At 51.7% G+C, this 23,239-nt stretch overlaps 1 protein-coding gene across 4 annotated transcripts in view; it reads right to left on the bottom strand.

The window, feature by feature from the left end:
* The window catches only part of CRACR2A (calcium release activated channel regulator 2A), a 133,345-nt gene extending 112,058 nt beyond the window's left edge, over window positions 1-21,287 (bottom strand). For 2 of the 4 annotated variants that reach the window (XM_026502652.4, XM_044385294.3), the window contains exons 1-2: window positions 21,004-21,264; window positions 5,274-5,550 (exon numbers count right to left, since the gene is read on the bottom strand). The gene's annotated coding sequence lies outside the window, so the exon portion shown is untranslated. Of the gene's footprint in view, window positions 1-5,273; window positions 5,551-21,003 lie in introns of all 4 variants that reach the window. The other 2 variants (XM_048216656.2, XM_057318877.1) reach the window with 2 other exon arrangements.
* Between the last annotated feature and the right edge of the window lie 1,952 nt (window positions 21,288-23,239).

A 23,239-nucleotide genomic window follows, 5' to 3' on the forward strand; every position in this document is an offset into this window, starting at 1 on the left:
AATGCAAAATCTTGAGCCTTGAACTAGACCTACTGGATCAGAATGTGCATTTTTAACAAGACCCCCCGGGTGACTTCCATGCACACTGAATGGGTTTGTAAAGCACTCCTCTGGGGGCAGTACTGACCCCATTAGAAATACTGACCAAAGCCAACCTTCCTCATTTCTCCAATGAGGAAGCAGGCCTGAGAAGGTCATCGACTGTTTTGCTCCTCTTCTTGTCACTAAGCTCCGTGAGGACAGACAGGCTCTGGGGCTCTGTTCTCGTATCTGCCCACAGCCACCCGCGCAGACAAGCCACACAGCTGCGGCCCTAGAGAGGCCCTTGTCTGTACCCCTCAGGACTGAATTCTCCTTTTTACTTAGAAAACAGTGGCCTTCCACTACACGTCTGTCGAAGCACGAGCAATAGATCCCCGGCACTCACTTGGACTGAGTTTCAACACCTCTGTTTTGAAAATGTCACCAGCTGCACAGAAGACCGGTGTTTGAATGAAGAGCAACTTCTCCCTCCGCACTCCCTCTGCCAGGAGGCTGCTGTGGTTAGCCTCCCGCTCAGAGAAAGCGTGAATAAGAGCAAAACCCCTCGCTGCTCTATGACAACTACAGAGATGCTAGATGTGGTTGCATGCAAACTGAGGGGAGAAGAAGAACAAATGGCAGCAATAAAAAGCGGGGAAAGGAGCTTCCCTGTGACAAGAAGTCCCAGCAGGCAGATCTTTCCACTGACATGTGACTTAAAAGGTCAGATTCAGGGATGGCTGGGTGGCTCAGTCAGTTGGGTGGCAGACTCTTAGTTTTCAACTCAGGTCGTGGTCTCGGGGTCCTGAGACTGAACCCCACATCGGGCTCCATGCTGAGCGTGGAGTCTGCCTGAGATTTTCTCTCTCCCTCTCCATCTGCCCCTCCCCCTGCTTGTGCATGCTCTCTAAATAAATAAAATGTTTAAAAATAAATAAATAAATGTATGGCAGTCAGATTCAATGACCTATGAATTACACCCTCCTGCCCGTCCCCCCCACCTCGGCTGCTAACCCCCCCACTACTAGGGGAATTGCTAGAATGGAGAAAAGCTGAGACGGGAACAGCAAAGGGGAGAAGAGGCTTCCTTCAGCCCACCTTTCAACCCTGACTGAGGCCATCTCCAAGGAGCTCCCAGCCTGCAGAGCTGTGGCCACCATCAGCTTCAGCCTGGGCTGTGGGCAGAAGAATGGCTCAATATCTTAGCCCACACTCTCCACTTCCGGGCCCTCACTTCCTTCCTTCATCAAGCAATGATAAAGACCCGAGACGACTGGAAACCACCACCCCGTTACTCCACTAGAGTCAATTCATTTCTTTTATCACATGAGGCCCCAGCCCAACACATGACGCCACTCCCACACCACATTAACCAGGTGGCACTGCAGCCTCTGTTGACGTGTCCTAACTAGGCTCCAAGGACCAGGGTGTGGCTCGCTCCCCTGACCGCTCACATCTGGCACACTGCCTCACCTTCAGAAGCCGCTCTGTAAGTGCCTGGGGACCGGAAGAGCAAAGGGGGCAATGGAGCCGACGACAGTGCGACAGACCATCAAGGATGAGCCCGCACCTTTGTTAGGAGAACAAAAATGCATTCTCATCCTAAGCCTTCATCGGGGCATGGCACCAACTCGCCCATTTTCAGAGCTGCTCTCTTATCTTTGTCATGACCGTCATCACCACGCCACCACGAACGGCAAGCTTAAAAGGTGACAGGTGTAACTGTAAGTCGCACTTTCCTTTAAAGACTTCAGAGGCGGCAGAAAAGATTCGCTAAAGCATCAGCTTCTAGAACCAGAAATTCTTGGGTTCAAATACTCGTTCTACAAAGCACGAATTACGAATCTTGGTCAAGCGACTTCACTCCAGTACGGTTTCCTTGTCTATAAAACGCAAATACGAATACCACACCCTCATGGGGTTCTGGGAGAGAGTGCATGTAACAGAACAATCCTTTTGACTGTCGAGCTCGTTTTTATTCCGGGTCTCCAGCAGCTACCAGCGAGCAGAGCTCCTTCCCTTCTACCCTGAGGCGAAACGGCACGGACAAAACGAGGCAGCGCTGCACACCCAAGTGTCCAGACAAGTAACACGGGTGGGCCAACTCGTCAGGTGCGAACAAAGCAGAATCACACCCACACAGACATCTGCCCTCTGCTTTTCTTCTTGAAAAAAGACCCCCTGGCTTTCATTTGCCAGTTTGAAGAGACATGAGTACCTGAGTGCGTTCTTCTTTCTTCTTTAGCTGTTGTAAGAAGGACTGCACAGTGGTGATGCTGGGGGGCGGGCAACACTCAGACGTAATAGAAACAGAACTGGGGAAGGGCGAGGAGACAGATGGGAACAGGCTAGTCCCAACGTCAGGGACCCTTAGAGACAGCAGCCACTCAGTCCAAACCAGTGGTTTTGAGAACTCACTGTTTCCAGGCCCTTTAATAATTCAAGTACAGTTCAGAATTTTTAAGTGTTATGCACATTTAGTCATGAGACAGAATGGCAAGCTTACTCATTGCATCATTACTTGTAATAAGCACCAAATGACTGAAAACGACGACCTGTGTCCATCCGCAGGGAATTGGTTGAATAAATTAGGGTACTTCCCTACAACGGAGCACCATGCCCCTGCCAAAAAAAAAAAAAAATCAGAAAACGCTCAACATACTCACAGGAAACGAGTGCCAAGATAAATTAAGCAGCGGGGGGAAGAAAAGCAAGGTTTAAAAAAGTGTATATAGTAAGAAAAAACAGGATAGAGATATCAGGTATATTTGTACTGACTTGTATTTGCAAAATGAACCTCTAGAAGGGTGTATAAAACTAATTAAGCTGATTAGTGTCCCAGGAGGGGACAGGGCAGGCAAACAGAGGCCAAGATAAGATTTCACTAGATATCTTCCTAGAACGAATTTGTTTTTGAACTATGTAAACATATTGCCTATTCAAAAAATGATATAAAGGGGCGCCTGGGTTGACTCAGCTGTTAAGTGTCTGCCTTCAGCTCAGGTCATGATCCCAGGGTCCTGGGATCGAGCCCCACATCGGGCCCCCTGATCAGCGGGAAGCCTGCTTCTCCCTCTCACAATCCCCTTGCTTGCGTTCCCTCTCACGCTGTCTCTCCCTGTTAAATAAATAAATTAAATATTTTTAAAAAATAAAAATTTAAAAAATGATATAAAAATATTGTGTAAAAAAAAATACACCAGCCACTCTGAACAAAGCACATCTTCAGGCTACAAATGGAATGGCCTGCAGGCCTCTGGTTTAGAACTTCTGTACTCACGGGTCCTAAATTGGGGAAGCAGCAAAGCTGGCAGCAAAGGGAACGAGTTCTCCTAGGTTTGGAAAAAAGCAGGTTGTTGAGTCTCTATTACCTGGGACTCCCTGCGAATTGCCTGGCAATGAGCTGGTTGGGTCCAGTAGTTCCTCCTCTCCCAGGGGAAGGGGATACAACTTCCCACAGGATGAGGTGGGGCTCCCCCACTTTCCTTGAAAGTTGAGGATGCCTGGAACCCAAATGGTCTGTTTTTTCCCCTCCACTGGGGCCCCTCCCCAACTTGGCCTATAAAAAGAGAGAATGATAGGAACATGGAGGTCCTCCCCCGGAGCACAGTATCCCGGTGTGTCCAGCCAGGCCCCAGCTCACGCAAACTTCCCTGGAGAATGCCAGAGGATAGAGAACAGAGGACACATGCTTCTCAGCGCCAAGGGACACTCAATATATTGTCACACCTTTTGTATGTGCTTATCTTGTCACCCTGAATGAGCTCCCTTAGTGTTCTAGGTTGAATTGCAATCTCCAATAAAGACCTGTTGAAGTCCTCACCCCCAGTACCTCAAACGGGAGCTCATTTGGAAATAAGGTCTTTGTCGATGTCACTAGCTAAGATGAGGTCATCCTGGAGTGTGGTGGGCCCCTAGTTCAACAAGACAGTTGTGTGGGGAGCACCTGGGTGGCTCAGTCGGTTAAGCATCTGCCTTCAGCTCAGGTCATGATCGAGTCCCGAAGCAGGCTCCTTGCTCAGCAGGGGAGCCTGGTCCCTCTCCTTCTGCCTGCCTTCTGCCTCCCCTGCTTGGGCTCTTAATCTCTCTCTCCCTGTCAGATGAATGAATAAAATCTTTAAAAAAAAAAAGTCATCATGATAAAGATACGGAGGGAGAAAGCCATGTGACGATGAGGGCAGAGCCACGAAGTGCTGAAGATAGTTGACAAACCCGCAGAAGCTGGGAAGAGGCAAGGAAGGACTGCCCTGCAGACTGGGGAGGGGGCATGGCCCTGCCAACGCCTGGACTCTGCACTTGAATCCTCCAGAACGGAGAGACGATCAATTTCTGCCGTTTTAAATCACCCTGTTTGTGGTACTTTGTTTTCGGCTGCCGTAGGGAATGAACACACTCCGGCTGGCTCACATGGCAGAGGCAGCCCACGCGGTCCCATCTCAGCAGCTGCTCGGAAGGCACTGATGGCAACTCTGCCCCAACGGGTGAAAATTCTGGGACCTGGGCTGATCGAGTTTTACCGTATAGCTACGCAGTAAAAACTCAATCTGTCATTACTGAGCACTGAGCTTGTGAAGAACATAGCAGAAATAAAATGTTCCATTACTGCCCTCGGGGGGGTTGACAACGTGATTGAAGATTTAAGGCAGGCACAAAAAATAGAATACATATATACCTACACACACATACACATTATATACGTATAATATATATAATACAATACATTTCATAGTGGCCAAGGAAGCATGACCTCACCCCCAGTGGATGCCACAGACATCACTCCTAGCTAAATCCCACTGGACTGCCATCTGGCCTCAATCTACTGTATTTCATTTTAGCTGCTCCTGATAGGTATGTCTGGAAGACCTGGGAAAGCGTCGGGATGTCAGGCTAGGAGTCAATTTCTAGCAGCTGTCACCACACTCCTGGCATGGAGCCCCAACTCGCTGCCCACTGCGGTACCCACTGCTGTCCATGGTCATTACCTGCTACCCCTGGTCAAAGACTCTCCCATCAGTTTCTTATCAGCTCCCTTCACCTGTTCAGAGCCTATACAGTTCTCCACAAACCTGACATTCAGGAAACTCAAAATCCAGGTGGTTTGGTAGGTCGGACTACAAGATTTTAAGAGGGGCTACAGAAAATCAGAGACCCCTCCCAGGGATACTGCATCATCATTCAGAACGTTTGCTTATTTGGCCCGGCCTTCTCGCAGGTTCCCACTACCCCTGCCTCTAGGAACCTCCGGTTCTTACCGTAAGCAAGCCCTGTGCCCGTTACACACACAGAGTCGGGGAGGCAGCGCGCCGGGCTTGAACGCTCCTGGAGCTCTCTCTGAAGCCCAGGCCTCTGCGTCAGGCAGCTGCTCCGGGGGGAAGAGACGTGCTCGTGCTGAGTGCCAGGTGGACACCCAGGCGGGGCTCATGAGGAAAAGCCGCAAGTCGCCGCCGCTCCACCCTTGACCAGCAGCCCGATGACGTGACTTTGGCTCCCGGCCAGTCTCCTGAGGGGCAGTTGTAGTCGGGGAATGACCTGCAGATGGAACAGACAGAGAAAGGTCTCTTCACTTTGACTTCAAATAATTCATTACAGATAGAGTAGAAAAGGCCTTTGAAGTCACTTCATTTGTATCCTTGTTGCTTTTCAAGTGAATTTGCAGCTGGGATTTGGGTCTGGTTTTGAAGCAGACATTGTGCCTATGCAGTGTCCACTTCTCCCTTGCTCCTTCCCAGCAGAGCTCCAATGGTGTCACCACTCAGAGTAGGCGACCACATGCCCAGCCCAGGAGCCCCTGCCATCCAAGCAAACGCAGGCCCCTTGCCAGTGAGCGAGCTGGGGTGGGCTTCTCACGCCCTCTGGTCATTGAGACATGAGACGGGCCTCCCGGGGACATTCCTGGAAATGGTTAACTTTGGCTCTGAAAAAGAGACATGCAGGAAGCTTCTCCTCTGCTGGATGTTGGGTCCTTGTCCAGGCCCGATGTGACCATGACGGGGACGCATGAGGGAAGAGCAGAGAAAGAAAGAACCCAGGTCCTTGATAACATCTCTGGACCACTGGGTTAAACAGCCCCAGTGCCCCCTTTCCTCCAGACTTCTCACTCTGTAAGTCATACACAGCCTTGTTGTTTACATTCACCGAGTTGAGTTTGGGGGTTTTGTTTTGACTGCCTACAGCTAAGATCATCGTAAGTGATGGGCATTCAGACGCTCCCAAAAGCACGGGTCCATATTCCTGAAGCATACTCTCACTATCGTGACTACAACTTCCCAAATTTCCCCATCAGACTTTTCTCCCCACCTTCTCTCGGTGTTCAGTCCTCTCCCCAGACCTGACCCGCGTAACCTCCTTGTCAATGCGATATTCAATTCTACAGTATACGCCAATTCAGTCACTGATTCGTCAAACACGTCTGAGTCCCTGTGATGTACCAGACAGGGACTCACGGATGAAGCCCTGCAGGGTGCATGGTGGGGGAGACCCACTCCTGGCCAGGAGGTAGCTGAGTGCCTGCGGCAAGTGCCCCGGTGGCAGGTGCACCCCGGCCCGGGTGTGCCTCCGGGACGTGGGGGTGGGGCGTGCTAGCAAAACACCTTGGAAAACAAGCTCGCTCTCGAGAGAAGAGCGGAAGATTGTGAGCAGTAAAGAGTGAGAAAGACAGACCTTCACAACCAAGGATATGAGTTATGATCAAAATCGTCCTAAACAATGGTGGCGGCTAGCATTTCCTGAGCGCTTATAACGAACCAGGCAGTGTTTTGAGGGCCTTCTGAGGATTAACGCATTCAGCCCTCCACCAGAGCGGATGAGGTAGCTCCTATTATTCGCCTCATTTTGTGGAAAAGTAAACTGAGGCATGGAGAGGTTAAGTGACGCAGGACGTGAGTGGCAGAGGCAGGATTTGATCCCAGGTGTCGGGGCTCACACTCTGGACCCGTTTACACCAGTGATTCTCACAGTGGTCTGTGACAAATTCAGATCTTGAGCCTCATTTCAGACTTATGGAATCAGCCCTCCGTGTGATTCCAGAACCCCTGCTTGACACCATAGACACACGATGAAAAAGGATGGCATATTCAGAGGAAGGTGAATGGCGGGAAGAGAAGCAGAGCCAGCAAGAAAGATGGGGTGGGAGGAGAACTTTCCATATCAGCCTAAGGAGCGTGGGCTTCACTGTACAGGCATTTTGGAGAAAGGCAGGAGGTGAGGCAGGGAAGCAGCATGCTCAAGCTTTGTCCTTTGGGACAAGATCTCTGGCATTTGTGCTAGGAATGGACTGGAGGAGAAGAGACCAGAAGGAGGGAGCCCAGCTAAGAGGTGACACGAGCAAGAGCAGGGCCTGTACTAAGCAGGTGGCAGTGCAGAGCGAAGAGGAACAGGGATGCAAGAGACAGACTGTGATAATAGCTGGGCATGGGATACGGAGCTGGCAGAGGTATCCAGGATGCCCCCGTGTCTTCTAGTTTCAGAATAGCTTGGTGGTGAAACTATTTAGCCAGATTGGAAATGCTGGGGGAGGAACACGTTGGGTAGGGAAGATAAAAAAAGGTTCATTTGTGAAATGTGAAGACTGAGGTGTCTGTGGGACATGGGGATTAAAGTATTTCAAAATGCAATGCTAAAGAAGGATCTAGTATTCAAGGGCAGGGTCCAGGCTAGACATATGGTTTGGGGTTCATCAGCATAAATGGGATGCTTGAAAGCCAAGATAAACTAAGGCTGATCATAGATTGTGTAGGAGAGAAAAGAGTGAAAGAGTGAAGGCTGGATTCATGTAGGACACTAACTGTTGTTTTTTTTTTTTAGAGAGGGAGAGAACGTTCACGCATGTGTGCAAACTGGGCTGGGGGGGTAAGGGGGAGTGGAGCAGAGGGAGGGGGAGAGAGCGAATCTTAAGCAGACTCCACACCCGGTGCAGAGCCCAATGTGGCGCTCAATTCCACAACTCCCAGATCACGACCTGAGCCGAAATCAAGAGTTGGACGCTTAACCAACTGAGCCACCTGGGCACTCCAACACTAACACTTAAGAGACACCCAGACCAAGAGAGCAAAGGCGACTCAGAAGCAGGGCGTAGAGATGTAGATGAAAACGAAGGAAAGAATGCCGTCTCAAAATCCAAGGATAAGGAAGTTGGAGAGTGTTTCAAGAAATAGAGGGTTGACAATGCTTTCAAACAGGAAGTCTCATGTTTCAAGACGGAGAAGAAACACTGGATTTAGCAATGAGAAGGTCACAGGTGAACTCAGTAAGAGCAGAGCCGGGGGAGGGATGGAGGCAGAAACCAGATCCATTCACAGATTTATTCTCTAGATGGACAATATCTACCACATGCCAGGCTCTGTGCTTTGTGTTAGAGACACAGAGACGAGCAGGACGTGCACGGATCCAGCCCCCACCAGATGGTGGGGAAGTCACATAACGAAGAGAAATTACAAAAATAATTACGGAATCACAACTGAAGTGTTCTGGTGAAGACACGAAGGGACATACCGAATGCTTGCTACAGGGAGCGCACGGCACAGAGAGAAGATGAGGGAAGGGAAGGCACATCTAAGTTGGGTCCTCAAGCTGAACAGCAGTGAGCCAGGGAAGAGGATGGAGAGCAGCTAGGGAGAAGGAACGGCAGATGCAAACACTGTCAGGGAGAAAGAGCTTTCATGTGTTCGGGAAATGGGAGGAAATCAAGGGGAAGAGCACAATTTTTTTTTAAGATTTTATTTATTTATTTGACAGAGAAACAGCCAGTGAGAGAGGGAACACAGCAGGGGGAGTGGGAGAAGAAGAAGCAGGCTCCTAGCGGAGGAGCCTGATGTGGGGCTCGATCCCAGAATGCCGGGATCACGCCCTGAGCCGAAGGCAGACGCTTAACGACTGCACCACTAGGCGCCCCGAAGAGCACAATTTTAACATGGCAAGGAGTGGCCAGAGATGAGGTTAAAGAACAGTGCTCTGTGGGCCAGGTTAGGGATCGGGGACTTCATCCACGTGGTGGTAGGAAATCACTGATGTTAAGCTTAAAAGTTGAGGAGAGTCACAATCTGATCTGTATTTTTTAAAAGATGACTCTGGGTCCTTGTGGGGGATGCAATGGGGAAGGGAGAGGAGGGACAGGGAGTGGATATGCAGACAGCAGCTGGGGAAATGTCCTGGCCCAGATGAGAGGTGGTGGTGTCTTGCACCAGGGTGCCCGATGAGTGGGTTCGGTGAACAGACCCTGGAGCTACTTGGTAGGGGGATCAGGAGGACTGAGGGGTTGGGTGTGGTAAATGGGGGGGATGGAGTAACATGTACCCCTGAATTCCAAACAGAGGTAAGACGGAGCTAGGACTCAGCAGCAACTGGAGACAAGACTTACCCAGCCCTCCTCTCCACAGGGCGCCCTAATCCCTTAGAGATAAGATGATCCCTCAGACAGGAGGCCTCTTGAAGACCTCCTTGTTTGCTCATACTATTTCCAGGGTCGCATCCTCCGGGGGTGGGGCTCAGAGCAGAACAAGCCTCCATCGCTGGCCACTGGGCTGTGGCAGCCACGCTGACCCGCTTCTCGTTAAGGCATGCATGCACTGTTCCGGGCATTCATAAAATACATTCAGTACAGTATGGACAATTCTAGGTCCCACAGGCCAACCTCCATGGGATTACTTTTTTCACTCATCATTTTGACAATTTTATTTTATTTTTTTTATTATGTTCGGTTAGCCAGTATAGTATATCGTTAAGTTTTTGATGTAGTGTTCAATGATTCATTAGTTGTGTGTAACACCCAGTGCTCATCACACCACGCCCTCCTTAATACCCATCACCCGGCTACCCCATCCCTCCACCCCCTTCCTTTCTGCTATCCTCAGTTTGGTTCCCAGAGTCCAGAGTCTCTCATGGTTTGTCTCCCTTTCTGATTTCTCCCCATTCAGTTTTCCCTCCCTTCCCCTGTGGTCCTTCGCTCTATGCCTTATGTTTCACATCTCAATTTTAAATAAATATGCTAGACTTCTATTTCTAACATTATGGTAGGCTAAGTACTTTGACCCTCCCACTCAAAACAACCAAAAAATCTTGTACAAAAAATATATTTTAAAAAATGTTTCTAACAGCATTGATGAGCTGGCAACAAAGGAAGGACTTCAGTGGCCAGGAACTCCTTCAGATAATGGAATATCCAGGTTCTGATTATAATAATGACTGCAATGTCACTAAAGAAATTAAAGGCAAGCCTGCAAGTATGTATAAGGAACAACAACAACAACAACAACAAATTATGAGAAATAATCAAGATTTGAAAAAATGGACCAAAGGGAATTTTTAGAAATAAAAATTAAACATATGAAATTACAATCTGTGGACAGACCTAAAAGCATATTAGATACAGTCTGAGAAAGAAGTAGTGAGCTGGGAGCTAGGTCAAAATAAACTAACCAAATGCAGCACAGAAAGACGAAGACTCAGAAAAATAGGAAAGAGAGCTTAAGAGACATGAGAAATGGAAGCTAGCAGGTGTCTATTTGGAGCCCTAGAAAGGGAAGAGAGAGAGAAAGCATTTGAACAGATAATGGCTACAAATTTTCAAAAGGGAGGAAAGATGGGTCATCTGGCTGGCTCATTTGGTTCAGCGTCTGACTCTGGCTCAGGTCATGATCTCTGGGTCCTGAGATGGAGCCCCGTGTTGGACTCTGCGCTCAGTGGGGAGTCTGCTTGAGATTCTCCCTCCCTCTCCCTCTGCACCCCTCCCCCTGCTCACACCCACATGCACACTCTGTCTCTCAAATAAATATTAAAAGGGAGGAAAATACCAATACACATATTCAAGAATGCCAATGAATCTCAAGAAGAATAAATAAAAGCAAATATATGTCAGCAGTTATATGTCAGTTATACGTCAGCGAGACTGCAGAACACAAAAGACAAAGAGAGTATCTTAAAAACAGCCAAGCAGGGGCACCCTGGGCGGCTCCGTCAGTTAAGCATCTGACTCTTGGTTTCAGCTCAAGCCATGACCACAGGGTCATGAGACTGAGCCCCACTTTGGGCTCCATGCTCAGTGGGGAGTCTGCTTGCGAGTCTTTCCCCACCTCTCTGCAAACCCCTCACCCCCACGCTCACTCAAATAAATAAATAAATAAAATCTTTTAAAAAAAAAAAGCTGCCAATGAGAAGAGACAAGCTACGTTCCAACAATTACAAGTGAAAGAAGGTGGTCAAATGCTCTCAACACGCTGAGAGTAACCACCATCTGAGAATGCTGTAGAAAACGCTCTTTTGAATAAGAGAAATGGGGACGCCTGGCTGACTCAGTTGGTTAAACATGCAAATCTTGCTGTCAGGGTTGTGAGTTCGAGTCCCATGTTGGGTGTAGAGATTATTTACAAATAAATAAAATAATTAAAGAAAAAGAATAAGAGAAATGAAGACATTATCCATAAACAAAACTCTAGTTTGCCACAAGCAGACCCTCACGAAAGGACATTTTTAAAAGGTATATTTCCGACAGGAGGAAAGCGATCCTAGGTGGAAGATCTGAGATGACGGAAGGAATGAAGAGCAGGGAAAATGAAAATGGATTTTCTCAGTCCACTGACCAAAGAGCGTAGATCTGGAGTCAGACGTGCTTGCGCTCATCTCTTGCTGTCATGTCTTATTACCTTACTACCTGGGAAACTTGAATTTTCATCTTAAAAATTCGTATAATACCACTTACGTGAGGTTCTCTGCCTAATTTTCATTTGGCAACCAATCTTGCTTTGATGGTGTCAAGGAAACAAACACCAATCCTGAAGCTCTAAGGCCCAGGCTGGCATCCTTACTCTGCCATCCGTTCCCATGTGTCCGTAGGCAAGCACTGAACCCCTCTGATCTTATTTTCCTCACCTGTGAATTGGGGGCAGTAATTACATCGTATCTGTAGAGCATTTTACAATGTACTGTTTTCCACAGTCGTCATTTCGTTTAGCGTGCACGGCCGGGTGTGTACCACCCAGCATAGTACTCACCTCACTGCTCTGCTGTGAACGTTTAAAAGCAGAGCCTGGGACTGCTGTACCACGTGCAGAGAGCTGGGTCAACCGGAGGGATCATCCCCAGGGTGCCAGCCTCACCCTATTAGGCATGGGGGAGTTGCAGTCCGAGCAGCTGCATCCGAATTCTGACTCCACACTCACTACCCCGCTGACCTGAGCAAGTGGCTTCGCTTCCACGGTGCTTGCCTCTAAGCTAAGGAGAGTCAGAATCCTGGCTCCTGGCTCAGGGACCTGGGAGGCGCTCGGTGAAGGAGTTGATGTGAAGCTACCACACCGAGTGAAGCTGACAGGTGTCTGACCACACTCCCCTATGCTCACTGATACCCTTCATCTTCCAGCCTGTCCTTTCCGAGGTTACCTCTACTCCCCACACCCCTGGGCAAATATTTGCGAAGGGCAGAAGCTCTGGATATCAGGACACACTGGGGATTGTTTCTTAAAGATGACAAAGCCTCCGATTCACACTCGACTTGTGGGGCATCTCCATGCTGTTTCGGATGAAGCAGAACCCAGGCTCCCCAGGGCTCCACTCAGCCTGGACCCTTCCCACTCCTGCCCGGGAGTCTGGCCTGGTCTCGGGTCACTGGCCGAGCCTCCACCCCTCCAACGAGGCAGTGCAGCTCACCTTATTGATAAAAGGCACTGAGCCCCAAGATGACACCCATGGACTTCTTTTAATGACCTACAAAGCAAAGGGCTCATTTAGCCCAGCGTGGTGAACGGATGGAGACTGGTCAGCTGCAAAAAGCATCAGCAGCCTCCATTGAAAAGGTTTTATCTTTGTAAAGTGCTGTCACATTGTCACTGCTTCAGTCCACGGCTATGACATGCCGCAGAGATATGGAGGGCGGCTATTTTATCAGTGAGGTGGCTCAGGACCACAGCGAGCAAGGGCTAGGCACCTGCTGTGAACTACCACTGCTCTGCCCGAGCTTTCTGGCCTGTCTGTCCGCCTGCTCCCGCTCCCGGGGGCCAGGTCCTAAGATAACTGCCTCCCAGGAGGACCTCATCAGGACTCCCATCATTTGCATCTGGCTAGGACAGGGCAGGGGGACAGGAGGCAGGGCTTTGTCACTCAGCTTGCAACTCAGGCTAAAAAACAAAGCCTGCTCGGGAGCACTAATGAGGCCCAATCAGCCTGGAGTTTCTGGGCTAACTGCACTTAGCAGGGGAGTGGGCACGTGTGTTCCCTGGGGGAGGGCAAGGCAGTCGGCCATGACCGTCACTGGGCGAGTTAGCCTCTCTTTCTAAAGGGCGTCTGGGACAGCCCAGCCCTGACTCGGCTGCGCAGACAGAGCAGGGCTTGGCTGCATGGTGTGAGAACGAGTCGGGGACCCAGGCAGGCAGGGCAGAAAGGGCTGGACTCGCCGCGTGACCAGGCCTCCGATGTGGAAGCCTGTGGTCCTCTGACCAGGGCTGAAAAGAAATCAGGCAGCAGACACGAAAGAATTCAGTAGTGGGCCTTCGGTTCAAAGAGTGATCACCTGCTCTTCTCCTGAGTCTGTTTTGGTTCGCTCTCCTGGTGGGTAACTTGTATGAAGGGGGGTGAGTCTCTGCGGGGGGCCCTGGCTGCTTCCACACTACAGCCCTACAGAAGCTTCTGCAGGGTGCTGAACACGTCTCCATCCTCACGGAGCAAGCTCCACGTAACACTCCCACATCCATGCAGATTCTAGAAACCTCCAAGTGTAGACACACAGGAGCCCAGGCAGGGCCGGCCGTGCTTGACTCTATATACAGCACCTCCGTCTATGTGAGAGAGGAAGGATCAGAGAGCCCTGGCTCGTCACGTTTTTTAGATGTAAACTGAGTCAGTGATGACCGGCAGAAGCAGGACGAGGTAGCCGTGAAAAATACTGGTAGGGTTAAGGTATGTCTTAATTTCCTTGCAGAAGGGCCTCAGACACTGCCTACTAAAACGAACTGAAGGACCCTCACCGAACATTCCTCGCAGGACTCCCGGTGACCTCCTATCTGCAGACCGTTCTTGAAAGCCCAGCTCAGTTCTCGTGTACACTGTGACGCCTTCCCCAGAGCCCATTTCCTTCTAGGGTACACACACCCTGTCCCGCCCGCTTGCCAGCAGTCACCTGTGCTGTCCAAACAAGTATTAGGGCCTTCATTCTTTCTCCCCGCACGACACACTGCACACAGTAGGCGCTCACTCAGTATCTGCAGATCCATTTGGTTGAGGTCTTTGGGTTTGGGGGGGTGGTATTAATATTCAGGAAAACCGCATTGATTTAGTCCCTAAAGTGCCTGAAAATTCAGATGTGGTATGTGGTGTACTGTGACTGTTATTCAGAACAAATTAGAGCTCTTTATTCTATTTCTAACTCCAGTAAATAGGGCTTGTGTGTTTAAAAAAATATTTTTAGTTTGCAATGTGTGATTACATAATGGAGGCCTAGTAATTTTTTTCATTAACATTCATTTCACTTAGCAGTTCCTTTTTGCATCTTTGTTTCAGATTCAAGCTGTGGTCCAGTGTATTAAAATTGCATTCCTTAAAAAGAAGTTCCAGAGCAGACTTTTGAGCTGGCCTTCCCCACCCCTCTATTTCTGACTGGCCTGAGCCCGCAGCAGCTTACCTAGTGTGAAGTCAGGGCAATGTGTTCCACTGGTACAGGTGTAGTAGCAGAGCCCCCGTATTCAGCACACCCCACAGCCCAAGGGGTTAGCCTTTGTAGGGAGTTGGCCTGGTGTAGAAGGATCGGCGCGGGGCGGGAGGTGTCAGTGATGGAGAACGAGATGTGTGAACTCAGACAAGGTGTTTAAGCTCTCTGAGCCTCAGTTCCCTCATCTATAGAATGGGGATGCTGAGTCCTAGATTAGAAGCAGTGCCGGGCACATGGTAGCCGCTCACAAATGATCTTCTGCATGGCACCCACGGGAAGGGCTTCGGGACACCTTCCTGCTTCTCCAGCTGACGGGACTGGAGCCACATCTACCAAAACCAGAACCCTGAGCCCCAAGCAAAGACAAACCCCAGAAATCTGAGTAAGGGGGCCACACAGCAGGGCTAGCACAGTCCAAAGAGGGTGATGACATGCAGCAGGAAAGATGCCAGAGAGACCCACTGCAGAAGAGAAAAGTGCTAGAAGGAATGTCTGCTGGAGAAATGGGAAATACATTCTGGCATATTTGCAGCTCGCACGACCACACTGCAGGGATACATTACCTTGTCCTGAGTAAATGCAGAGTCAAGCTACATCAGACACCAGGAGGGGACAGAAAAGCACAACCCATCATGACTAAGAAGAAGAACTGACAGGGTGACCAAGCCCCGGCCACCAGAGAGGATCGGCCATCTCTCTGCCTGGAGAGGGACACATGGTCAAAGCTAAACTCGCACTTCATACTATGTGTGTAATTAGTTGAAAAGCCTAATTTAGCAGTTTGGTAAATTCCATTAGCAGTTTATCTACGGTATGTAATTAAGCTATTTTCAGGCACATCTTTTTTGGCTAAAGGCTCCAGTTAAGAACCCTAACGGAAAATTGTTCACGTAATACATACCCAAATCTATGCAGATTCTAGAAACCTTCTGGAGTCGACACTAACGTGTGAGGCAGGGCTGGCTGTGCTTGAGTCTAGAGAGTGACATTCCCACCTAGACAAAGGAGGAGGGTCAGAGAGTCCAGAGTCAAACCCTGCCTGTGACATCCCCGTGGCCGTGGGATGTAGCATCTCAGAGCAGTGCGTGATAATAACTACCGCACAGGACCAGCGGGAGAAATACATGAGGTGCCATATAAGGTGCTCAGCACAGAACCCAGCCCAAAGAGGGCAGTCTCCCAGAAGTTCATGTGGCGGGGCAGAGAATAAAAACAAACACAAACACAAACTCAAAAACCAGAAAGTAACAAGGAACACCGGAGGAAAGATTGCCCAGGTGGAGGGGGCATCTGATGGCCAGGCCACTGCGGGAAAGGAAGCGGAGATGGAGCACGACTGTGGAACTCTCAGGGGTCGGGATTAATACCAAACCCTAACAGTTGGGAAGATGTAGAAAGGTCCGGTTGTGGTAGTGGAGGCTGCACAACACTGTGAATGTTCTGAATGCCACCGAACTGCCCACTTAAAAATGGTTTAAACTGTCAATTTTATGTTCCGTATATTTTACTCCACTTAAAAAAAAAGACCACATTACCACAAAAAATTCAAAAATAGCAGTGCCTGGGTGGCTCAGTAGGTAAAGCAACCGACTCCTGGATTCCACTCAGGTCATGATCTCAGGGTCATGAGATGGAGCCCCGCGTCAGGCTCCGCGCTGTGGGTGGAGCCTGCTTAAATTTCTCTCTCCTTCCCCCTCTGCCCCTCCCCACTCACGTGCTCTCTCTCTCTTAATGAAAAAATAAATAATAATATAAAGCAGTACCCTAAAACTCAACTCTCAGCCCACTGAAGACATCAAAACAAAAGTAACGTAAAGGAGAGTTAGGGTCACCTTCTCTCCCGTGCACCCAGACCCCAACCCGAAGGCTACCACCCCCATCACGTGGAGCTGATCCTTATGCGGACGTCTGTTTAATACAAGCCCCCAGAAGACCTGAAAATCCACATCTACCACAGACCATGGCATCAGAGAAAGATCGAAGATTCTTAGCAGAATAATTTGTCTTTCCTGATGGTATCTCCCTGATAGTTATTTCTGACCATAATTCAGATGAAACAGAAGGAAACTTCCAAGGATCTCCTCCTCTTCCCCTCCAGGTTCTCTGGGGACAGTGTGGCTGCTGTCTGGCTCAGAGAGAACCCTTGCCTTTGGGAAGAATGCCCCTAACTTTCAGTCATGCTCAGGTTTTAAACAGAGCAGCTTTGACACCCCACCTCCTCCTTCCCTGCAGAAAAGCAAACCTTGGCTGGAGGCACAAGTAGCCTCTATGGCCAGTGTCTCTACCCCCTTGGCCAGGACCCCTCTGATGTCGGCAGAAAGGCACGCCAGAGAGTAAAGGGCTATCCTGTGCCTCAGGGTGCTGCTGCTGCAAATGCCCCGTGGCCTGAATCTGGCCACACGCCGGGGCCCAGGAGCATTTCCCAGCTGTCATTAAAAGCCCCAGGGGCATCAATGCGGTGCAGAGTTCTCCTAGAAGCTGGACGTGGTGAGTTGGTGACATGGACCCCTGTAGGGACCCTCCAACCAGGAGGGCCCTCCTGCCACCCACCCACATGCCTCCGCCCACTGTGCTTTGCACTCTGGCCCAGGCCCTGCCTCCGACGCCTCCACCTTCTCTGTGCCTTTCCCAAGTGGACCCGCTCTTCTGGGTCCAGCTCAAATCCCAGCTGCTCTGTGACGCCACAAGAAATGTGCTTGACTCCGCGTGCTCTGCAGTCCAACAGCACTGCCCACCTTTGTAGCCCATCCCTCCGAGGGGACACGCCCTCTCTTCTTAAACCAGATCTCCTGGGGACCCTGAGGTGGCCCCGTAGGGCTGTCTCTGCCCTCGGGGGACTCTCAGCCTAAGCCTCGCACGCTGACCGGGACCAACAAGCGGGGAGGGCCCCGGACCACGCAGCTCGGCAGCAAACTCTCAACAGGTAAAGCCACCCCGACCACAGAGACCATGAAAGCCTTCCCCACGGCGCTCTTTCGTACCCATTAGCTCGCGCGAGACGGACTGGCGGGTAATTAGTCCCATTTCACGGGAGAGGGAAGACCTCAGGCCGAGGACACACGGCTGGTTCGGGTCAGAACCAGTGTGGTTCTGATTCTGGGCTCAACACTCACAGGGGCAGCCTGAGGAATGGTTGAGGCCACGGCCCTGGGGCCAGGCTGCAGGGGTTCAAATCCCAGATTGGTCTCTTATTAGCTGTATGACCTTTGGGCACGTGACTCCATTTCTCGGGGCCTTGGCTTCCTCAGCTATAAAATGGGGAGAATGATAATAACAGTACCTATCTCATGAGGCTGGAGTAAGGGTTGAACAAGCTCACTCGTGCCCAGCTCTCAGCCATGCCTGGCGCATTTCTATGCACCCAGCCTCCCGGCGCAGGGTTAAGAGGGTCCCTGAATTTCCGTGTTTGCTCAGGGTGGGGCTCCAGGAAGTCCGTCTTCCTCCCCTTCCCTCCCAGTGGGTGCAGCTGTGGGGTTAGGTGGCTTCAACGTGGCAAAGCTCCATCCATGTACCTGGGCCAGCTGCAAATCCTGGAGCTCAACACGGAGCAACCTCTAAAATAAATAAAGTGAAAATGAACCAATCGCCTGGCTAATGGGAGATTTTCTTCTTGTCTGCCCTGGTAATTGAGCCACTGTAGCCAGCCTACTTCCCTGGTGCGGCTGTGAGTTAGAAAAGGGGGAGTCAAAGAAGGTGCCTGGCCAGGAAGGCAAATGCAGGCTCGGGGGTGGGTGGGGGGGGCAGCCACACTGCAGGCCCCAGAAGGTCTTGGCACACCCAGCCTGGTGCTAAGTCCCGCCTTCTCACCTTTAATCCGAGCCCAGTGGGGCTGAGAATTGCACAGACCCAGGGCAGCGCCAGGAGCCCAGGCTGGGTGCTGACCTAGGGAGCGCCCTTACAAAAGGAACAGTTCCCTCCCTCCCCCAGTTTGTCAGGCCCAGCCAGCGGGCGGGGCAGCTCTGTCACGTGAACGAGGGGTCCTCAGCGCAAGTTCAGTGGGGCAGAGGTCCTTGGAACCTGACCACGTGGGAAGCCTGTATCTCCCACAAGCGCCTGGGGCATCACCCAGGGTCAGGTTCTGGCCTCCGCTGAGATGCCGCCCCTGTAAACGCCTCCCTCAGGCAGCCCACCCAGGCTGTGTCAACAGGCAGGCCCGGAGGAAAGAGCCTCACCGACATTTTGAGAAAGCCAGGACCGGGAGCCAGAACAAAACCACAAAGGGAATGCATCGTCTCCACGAGAATCTGTCACAGAAGAAAATCCCATATTCCTCAAGCTGGGAGAGGCCCCTGAATGTCACTTTGTCCATCCGAGGGGGGCCCCCTTGGGTCACTCCAAGCATCAAGGGCCTTGAGCAACCCACTCCCAACACAGGCCTTCCTTCGAGAGGATCTTGCTATGTCTAACTCAGTCCATATGTCCTCAGGGACCTATGTCTGAAAGGCCAGAGCGGTTACCAGGCAAGAATGAGTCAGAACCTAGAAACTGGGGGGCCAAGAGCGCCTGGACAAGGTGCAGGGCCTGTGGACGACCAAGCCCATGGCATGCTTCCTTCCCCCCACCCCCGGTCACTTCACCTTCCACCACAGCTGTCCTGTTATCCAGATAGAGTCAGGCTAAGTGGACCACTGAGAGCAGCTGTGAAGGGGAAACGGAGCCAAAAGCTGAGTCCTGGCAAGGGACAAGGGAGTCCTCTCTATCCTGATGCTCATGGTGAGTGGATGGCCAGGGTCACCGTGGGATGCTGAAGGTCCAGGCTCTGGAATAGCCAAACTGCCCGGGTCCCAATTCTGCCTCTACCACTTCCTGGCTGTGTGACCTTGGGCATGATAATTTGCCTCTCTGTTCCTCAGCTAATTTTTCTATAAAATGGGAACGACAGCAGGGCAGCAGGGTTGTAGTGAGGCTTAAGCCAGGAAACACACATCTGCCCCTGAATGTGTACTGGCTGTCTGGAGGATGACCTGTCTGTCCAGGGGGTCCTGCCGGAGGCATTGTTATTAACACTCTCCTTTTCACTCTCAAAAGTGAATGGATTGCATGAGAAATTATCAGGCTGACTGACTCTTGTTTCCTTCATGCCTCCTTTCTGAGAATTAGGGAGCCCCTTTCCCGAAGTGCAGGTCTCCAAAGAGAGCTCTGCCCGTGCCACAGAGTGGTCCGTGCTATGGGCTCAGCTGTACCTTCCTTCTTCTCTTCACTGTGCCCCCCTTCCTCTTCTCCCACTGCCACCCCCTCCTCTCTGCTTTCTCCCTGTCTGCACCTCAGGGGGCTGGCTGTGCGGGCTGGGACCTTCCGACTTTACTGGCAGCTCCCACGGACCCTGCACCCCCGTGGATGGGACACTTTCTGGCTCTAACTCAACTGGGCCCCACCAAATTTCTCTTAAAGGAAAGGAAACAACCTGAGATGTCAAAGAAATTACCTGGCCACTAGATGGATGAGTGGAAATAATGGGCCATTGTGTGTGTGTGTGTGTGTGTGTGGTTTAAAGGAAATTTAAAAACAATAACAGCTTTAAAATGGTCCCTTTGATGCCAGAAGCTGTCTATAAAAGCCTCAGAGTCAAACACGGGGCAGGTCCCCCACAAGTTCACTGTGTATAAGTGGACAGACATACGACTCAGGGGGCCTTCCCAAACGCTCGGGGAGATTCACTACATCGTGGCGCATACATACACGTACACGCACATGCACGCACGGGCGCACACAACCTGGGCCAGAATCAGCAGGGCCGGCTGAGTCACGTGGCCAGACCACAACACGAACGGCCAGGGAGGAAGTGCAGCCCCAGTATCAGCCCATTTCCTGACCCTCTTCCTCTGTTCTGGGAGGTTCTCTTTCTGTCTCTTTGTCTTCTGATTCTCTCTCTCTCTCTCTCTCTCAGTTCTTTGTTTTTACACAAGTCAACAGCCATGCTGCTGTCCTGGTCCACGTGGACCTGCGAGTGAGTTTTCCTTTCTAGACCTGTGACCTTGGGCGAGTCACGTCCCTCTGAGCCTCAGTTTCCCCATCTGTAAAATGAAGAGACTGGGTGTGGCAAAAGGGTCCCTGAGGTCCTTCCTGATCTCAACCCCTGTGCTTCTGTGCCCCCCTCCAGTCCCCCTCAGGGATCTGCGTGACTAGGCAGCAAGGGCCAGGTAGGGGTGGGGGAGCCTCGCTGTTCCCCTGGGGGAGGGGCAGCCCCTCCCCTGCCTCCCCCCCCCCCCCCAACTCCATGTGCTGCACACACAGACGCACACACTTGATCGCCCAGGGGAACAGAGAGGAAGCGCGGGCCTCCCGGAACGTCCCGGGCAGAGGGGGCAGGGGAAGCGCGCAGCCCGCAACCCTCCAACCCTCCTTCACCATACCTTGGCCGTCGCTGCCTTCCCTCCTACCCGCCCGCGCCCAGGTTCGGCTCACAGCTGTCCGGTAGCCTCTTGTCAGGCAGCGCTGCTCCACTTTCTCCGCCCCAACGCGCGCCGGCTGAACCAGCCCCCGGCGCCACAGAAGTGGCAGCGGGATGCCTGGAGCCCCAGCTGTCGTTGCCGCCGCCCCCTGGGCGCCCTCCGGGATCCGCACGCGCCGCGCGGTGGGGTCTGGGCGGGCGTGAGGCGACCTCAGACTGCCAGGGAGCCTGGGTGCTGAGGGCGGGGCTGCTGCTGACTTAGCCTGCCTGACTGGTCAGACTTCCCGCGCCCCTCTGTTCCCGAGTCCCCCTGGGCCCCTTGCCCTGGTTCCAGAATATTTACAGGCTGCACAGCCCCCAGGAGCCCTGCTTTTCTCTCCTTGTGGGTCTGCACCCCTGAAAAACCCACCACCTCCATCCAGGTCCACTCCAGCTGTTAACTGCGTGCATTCTGTCCTTTATGCTTTCCTGCCTCTTCTATACAGTGAACTGTGGGCGTGCGTGCCCATATAATAAAACATCCAACACATATTTATTAATAAACTGTTAAATAAATCTCCAGAGGCCTCCCAAGGTTCAGGCTGAAGGATAACTCTCAGTCTGGTACACAAGGCCCTCTCAGGCAAACTCTCTGGCACCAGCTAATTTTCCAGCCTCACCGGGTCTTCCCCCAACACACACACACACACACACACACACACACACACACACACACACACACACACACACGCCCCTGCTGGCACACAGGCTGTTGCCCAACAGCAGGGGCTGGGAGTTCTTGCTTTGCCTGGAATGCCCTTGCCGGCTTGTCTGCCTGTAGAACTCCTACCCATGCATCCAGACCCCACTGAAATGTCCCCTTCTCCACGACTCCTTCCCCAGACGCTGGCCCCAGTGCACCCCCCAGCCTTTTCTAGGTGGGCAAGCCGTTGTGGTGCTGGAGCACATGGTAGTACCCCTTTCTCCCTTTCCGCTGGTCCTGTAACAGGGGTTTTGTTTTGTTATGTTTTCGTTTTTTACTTGGGGGGAGTGCTGGAAGCTCGGGAGTGGATGGGAAGTGAGGAAATGGAGAAGTGAGGAGGGGCCGCTTTCACAGAGGCTGGCAGCAGAGGCAAGAGAAATGCAGAGGAGGCTCAGGGGTGTTTGTAGACCATGGTCAAGAATCTGATCAAGAGGGGCGCCTGGGTGGCTCAGTCGTTAAGGGTTTGCCTTTGGCTCAGGTTGTGATCCCAGCATTCTGGGATCCAGCCCCACATCAGGCTCCCTGCTCCTCGGGAAGCCTGCTTCTCCCTCTCCCACTCCCCCTGCTTCTGTTCCCTCTCTCCCTGCCTCTCTCTCTGTCAAATAAATAAATAAAATCTTAAAAAAAAAAAAAAAGAATCTGATGAAGAAAGAAGGAATGGGGAGTGCAGAGGGGTCAAAGGACCTGCTTCCAGAAGAGGCAGAGCGGACTGGAGGCACAAGATGGGGTGAGGAAGCCCCTTAATCTCAGAACCAGGGGCGAGAGATAGAGATGTATGAGGATGGGGAGCCAGGCGTGAGGGAAAGGTGGAGGGAGCACCTGGGTGTTCGCTAAGACACAGGACACAATGGCTGGAGGGTCTGAGCAAGCCCGCGGGGGCGTGGGGGGGGTAGCACTTAGACACCTGTGCTGTGAGCTGCTGCTCCCCGCGGAGGAAGGGAGCACCCAGTACCCGGAGAGTAGCAGGTAGGCCTGGAGGGCATAGGGGCACTTCCCAGAGGTGTGCTCCCTGAGTCACCTTTAAACTCCAGGGCACCCTCCCTCCTGGCATCTCTCTGTTTTCTTGCTCACATACTGCTCTCTACTGAAGGCCCATTCCTCTCTCTTGGTCCCCCCCGGGGAGAACAGTGGAAACATTCACTGTTCCAGTACAGGAATTCCCCTGCTGCCCCTTCTTCCTTATTATGAGTGGCTATGATTATGAAGTTGCCAACAGGTGGAGGCCAAAAAAAACAAACAGACCTTTCAATATTGACTCTTCCAGGTGCCATGCAGAAGGGCAGCACCTGCCCCGCCTCCCGGAGCCTCCCCAGCAAAGCCCAAATCAAACAGCTGCTGAGGGCAGAGGGCTGGTGAGCTCCGCCAGGGCAAGTGGACTCCAGGGGAGATCCTAGATCCACATCTTCCAACGTTCTTCTCTCTGAAAATGCTGGGCTTAGGAGGGAAAGGGGGGAAA

This window comes from Ursus arctos, unplaced genomic scaffold, assembly GCF_023065955.2.
Source record: "Ursus arctos isolate Adak ecotype North America unplaced genomic scaffold, UrsArc2.0 scaffold_26, whole genome shotgun sequence".
Taxonomy (NCBI): domain Eukaryota; kingdom Metazoa; phylum Chordata; class Mammalia; order Carnivora; family Ursidae; genus Ursus; species Ursus arctos.